A 4,722-nucleotide genomic window follows, 5' to 3' on the forward strand; every position below is an offset into this window, starting at 1 on the left:
CATAATCCATTGTGTTGGCACAGACGCAAAGCAGTATGACCAAAGGAAGATGGAGTCTTCTAAAACTGTGATCTGAAACAAACTTCTCTGTCATTTTATTTGTATTTTCTCAGGTGGTTTGTCAAAGCTATGGAAAACGGATAAGGTGCTAGAATATTAGCCAGCCATAATGCCAATCGTCTTGATAGTAAATTATCTACTGGAAACTGACCATGTATTTACCACTTTCTCAGGAAAAATCCTGTGAAATGTAGGATCCTGTAGGGACACAAGAGCCCAGGTTTTGCACTGCCCATTTGATGTTTATCAGAGAGTAGCTTTTCTGTTTATTTGTCTAAACATATCAACAGCTTTCATGTCACAGAGAGTACAAAATGAGGGAATGGGTAAAAATCAGAACAGAGTGCATGCTACATAAATATTTTAGCTAAGGTATGTATTTTCACTCTTATCAATATTTCATCAAACCAGGAGTGTATATTTAATAATTTTCTAAACATGTCTTTTTTTCTGCCTAAGCTCTCCTGCAATAAGAATCAAAACAGAAAAAACAAAAACATTCATCAACCCAAATCCTCATAATACCTCAACCTATGGTCCTTAACAACTTAAACTATAGACTTTGAGTTCTTTTAAAGAGTACAGTGTGTTTCCTGTATTGTTTTCAAAATGTCCTTTCAAGATGTTTTGGCACTGGCATGTAACACATTCATACACTGTGAATCAATATATGTTAAAATCTGTTCCAAGTTTAGAAACAAACCTTGCTGATATGATGGTAATATATGGTGCCTGTTGTGGGGACTGTGTATGCAGGTGCACTGTATGTTGACAATGTGCAACTGGCATTAGCATTAATCACAGATTTGAACTTGGCAGATGCAAGATTTTACAGCAAGTATCATCCAGTGTTACTGCAATAGGCAGTTACAAAGATCCTCATTTATTTCTGAGCCACAAAGCAGAATGTAATTAGAATGCCAGCAATTAGAGAATAGTGTGTGCAAGTGTGTATGATGGATGTGTGCATACATGGTTGTGTTTGTAAATATGATGACTCTAATTTGCTCTCTGTTCTTTTATAGATTTCTAGTGAATAAGAGTGCCCTAAACATAGCATTTTTTTATGAATTCAGACTCAGAATATATTGTTCCATCCTAAATAAATTCCCTTAATATCCTGAGAATCAGAGATTCATTCCAGCCAGAGCAATAGCATCCATTTGCTGCACTTCTGCAGCTGACTCATATTGTTCTTAAAAAGAAAGATAGTATCTCCCTATAATTAAAACTTGAAGGTTCTTTCTATGAACCTGCAGAAAATGAATGCTGAGCAAGGCCTCTTGACATTCTGACTCAAATAGTTACAATATCATTTTAATAAGTCCTTATTAGATTCCTTAAAAGATTAATAGATGACATGTCCTATGATAAAATAAGGAGTTTATACAAAAGATATCTATTAAATAACTTCAATACACAATGAACATCTATTGTCTGAATGGCTATAAAGAGTATACCAGAGGAAAAAAGATCCATGTACATTGTGATTGATTCAGGTGTTCTAGATCAGGCAAAGATAAGGGCTTAAATGTGAAAAAAAAAGTAAAAGAAAATGCATATGAGTTTGGAGAGATGACGCAGAGTTAAGATCACAGAGGATCCCAACACCCATGTTAGAAGCTCACAAGCAACTCTAACTACAGCTCCAGAGGATGTGATGCCTTCCGGTCACTGCGGGTTCTCTCATATATGTGACATACACAACACATGTATATGCACATAAATAAAAATAAAAATAATTAAGAAAAATGGTATGTTGATTAGGCAAGTCACAGGAGAAGATATCCACATAAACACATTCACTTTTTAAAATTCTCAACCTTACTCATTACAAAAAAAAAGCAAATTAATACCATAAGAGTCAAATCATTGCACATTGCCTGAGTTCACAAAATTTAAAAGAAATGCCAATTATTGACAAGAATATGAACTGACAGGCTGGAGAGATGGCTCAGTGGTTAAGAACACTAGCTGGCCTTCCAGGGGACCTGGGTTCAATTCCCAGTACCCATATGGCGGCTGACAACTTTCTATAACTCCAGTTCCAGGGGATTCAACAAACTCACACAGATGCGAATGCAGGCAAAACACCAATGCACATAAAATTTAAACAAAATTAAATAAAAACAAATTAAAATAAAATATGAACTCAGTGGTGTTCCCTTCTAGTGCAAGAATAATCCTTAGATACCCTTTAATAGAAGTCATTAAAGCTAAGCCTACAGACAAGCATACAAAAAAAAACCTTAACATTTATTACATATATCAACAAAACTTATGTTTCTGGGCTTGGAAAGATAGCTTGGTGGTTAAGATCACTGGATGTTCTTCCATAGAATCAAGATTTCATTGTCAGCACTGACATGGCAGATCACAGCCATCTATAACCAGTCTTAGGAAATCTGACACGCTCTTCTGGCCTCCATAGACACTGCAAGCACATGGTGCACAGACATAGATCACATAGGGCAAAAATAGTAAATAAATTAAAAGTTCTAAAATCATATTCCTAACCATAAATTAAATTGAGATACATATGTGTATCAAATGTACCATGACACTTGATGGTCAATAACACTATTTTAAGACCCTCAAAAATAACCCCCAAATCTAGCAATTCTAGAATAAATGAATCCATGCCTATTGATATTGTATAGTTCCAAATACTCATGAAAGAAATGAGCTATAAAGAAACAAAACAGAGATTATTAATACATAAGCCAGACACAATCCATAGCTATTGGAGGATTCTATTTACAAGGTATGTAATTTAAACAGATGCAAATCAGCTGTGGTGTCCAAAATAAAAATGAAAGTATGTTCCAAGGAGCAGAATTAGGCCATTGATTCAGATGAAACAACAAAGGATATTCTGAATGTTGTTAGTGGTTTCTTCATTGATGCAATAGTGGTTTGTGGCTCTGCAAACGTTTTGCTAATCTATGAAGCTGTGTACTTGTGACTGGTAGGTGTATCTCAACTCATGCGATTCTTCAGTGGAAAAAAAAGTATTGGAAATTTTTAATATTCAATTTGAAAAATGGTGAAAGTCATTCATTATCCACAGCCATTTCATCAGTTGGCTGTTGTTTGCTGTGCTATTCAGATGCTGAGTCTATAGACCCAGGTGTTCCAAATGACATTAAGGCTTTGATTCACACAAACATCAGAAACCTGGGGATTTGTGGTAAACTTATGGAGCTGGACTCAAATCTTATCCTTGCCCATAGAATATGCAGTCAAGGAAGAATCAACAAAACAAAAGTCATATGTAAGCTCTGCGAGATTTATTAGAAGATGGTAAAAAGTGTGACTATGATACATATGAAAATACCTTGGCTGTAAACACACCTGCTCCTATGAACTGCATTGGCCACACATATTTGGGTTTGAGTTTTAATTTTAATTAGTCATCTAGTAAGAAATTTGGTCAAGAATTTGAGAAAAGCAGCAAGTGACCTTTGGACTGAACTAGAAAGAATATGGCCTTAAGAACACAGCCATGGGATACACAAAGAAATGAATTGCAAAGATGAGCACTCACATTTACAGAGAAATTAAAAATGAAGCACTAGATGACACATTCATTGAAAATTTTTTCTTGCAATAAAAACCTCAGGCTGAGGGTTGTAGCTCAGGGACAGTAGAAATGCTTAGCTTGCACTTAGCAAATCCTGGGTTCATTCCCAAGAACCCCAATTTAATACAAATAAAAATATAACTTTCTACATGAAAAGGCCTTCTGAAGCCATTGGTTTCAATATGAGCAGTTGTGATTTTGCCTTAAACACCTGAATTTCCTTAGAGCCAATACCAGATGATTTGTCCCATTTCTTGTTCTTCCAATGAAAGACTGCCATGCCACGTGCTATGAGTGTAGATAGTTCCAGAATCATAGGTAAGTTCCCTAGAATGTGTTCACTGCAGAAGGCACCTGTTTTGTTCATGGCAAACTCCTTCAGCTGGAGAATCTTGTCCGTGATGACAAATGCCAAGGAAAACTTATCCCAAGCAAGTTAAACTGGTGAGAAAAGAGTATTTAAGATTATTGTGAGGATGGGCCAAAATCAATACAATGAGTGAGAAAAAAGGCTCAAGCCAAATTAATTGAAACAGAAATAGGAGAGATTTTAAGTTCTAGTACTGGGTGAGCTTAGCGCATAATTCTAGAGAAGGGTCAGGAAGAAGGTGGTAAATGTTATTATGCCATCTGTATTTAATGACAAGTTTGAATCAGAGTTAAGCTCAGAATCTGTGGCACTGCGACAAGGGGCCAAAATGTTCATCTTCATTATGTTTAAGTTGATGGCTTTCCCCAAGAAAGACATTTTTAGATTGTACAACTGAAAAGAGAAGCTAGTAAAGTACTTATAGTCATAAGCCTTCTAAATGCAGAATTCTAAGAGAGGCCCAAAGTCTAAAGGAAATAACAAACCTGTCTATCACCCAGTGTTGCTAAGATTAATATGAAAGCAAACTTGGCCATGGTCTCCATGAAACTGACCTCTGCCACAGCAAAGGATACCTGTTAAGGGTCATATCAGTCTGGAGATATGGAATCAGCCAAGCTCTCTGTTAAACTGCATACCCATCAGTCCATTCCTTTCCTTTTCCCTAATCTCTCTCTCTCTCTCTCTCTCTCTCTCTCTCTCTCTCTCT

The 4,722-nt window shown here is 36.1% G+C and overlaps 1 long non-coding RNA gene across 1 annotated transcript; it reads right to left on the reverse strand.

The window, feature by feature from the left end:
- Positions 1-2,299: 2,299 nt before the first annotated feature.
- On the reverse strand, positions 2,300-4,059 carry LOC131920885 (uncharacterized). The gene is made up of 2 exons (XR_009381788.1): positions 3,855-4,059; positions 2,300-2,494 (listed from the first exon to the last, which is right to left on the reverse strand). It is a non-coding gene; the product is annotated as an uncharacterized LOC131920885 (long non-coding RNA).
- Positions 4,060-4,722: the final 663 nt, after the last annotated feature.

Source organism: Peromyscus eremicus, chromosome 10, assembly GCF_949786415.1.
Source record: "Peromyscus eremicus chromosome 10, PerEre_H2_v1, whole genome shotgun sequence".
In the NCBI taxonomy this organism is placed as follows: domain Eukaryota; kingdom Metazoa; phylum Chordata; class Mammalia; order Rodentia; family Cricetidae; genus Peromyscus; species Peromyscus eremicus.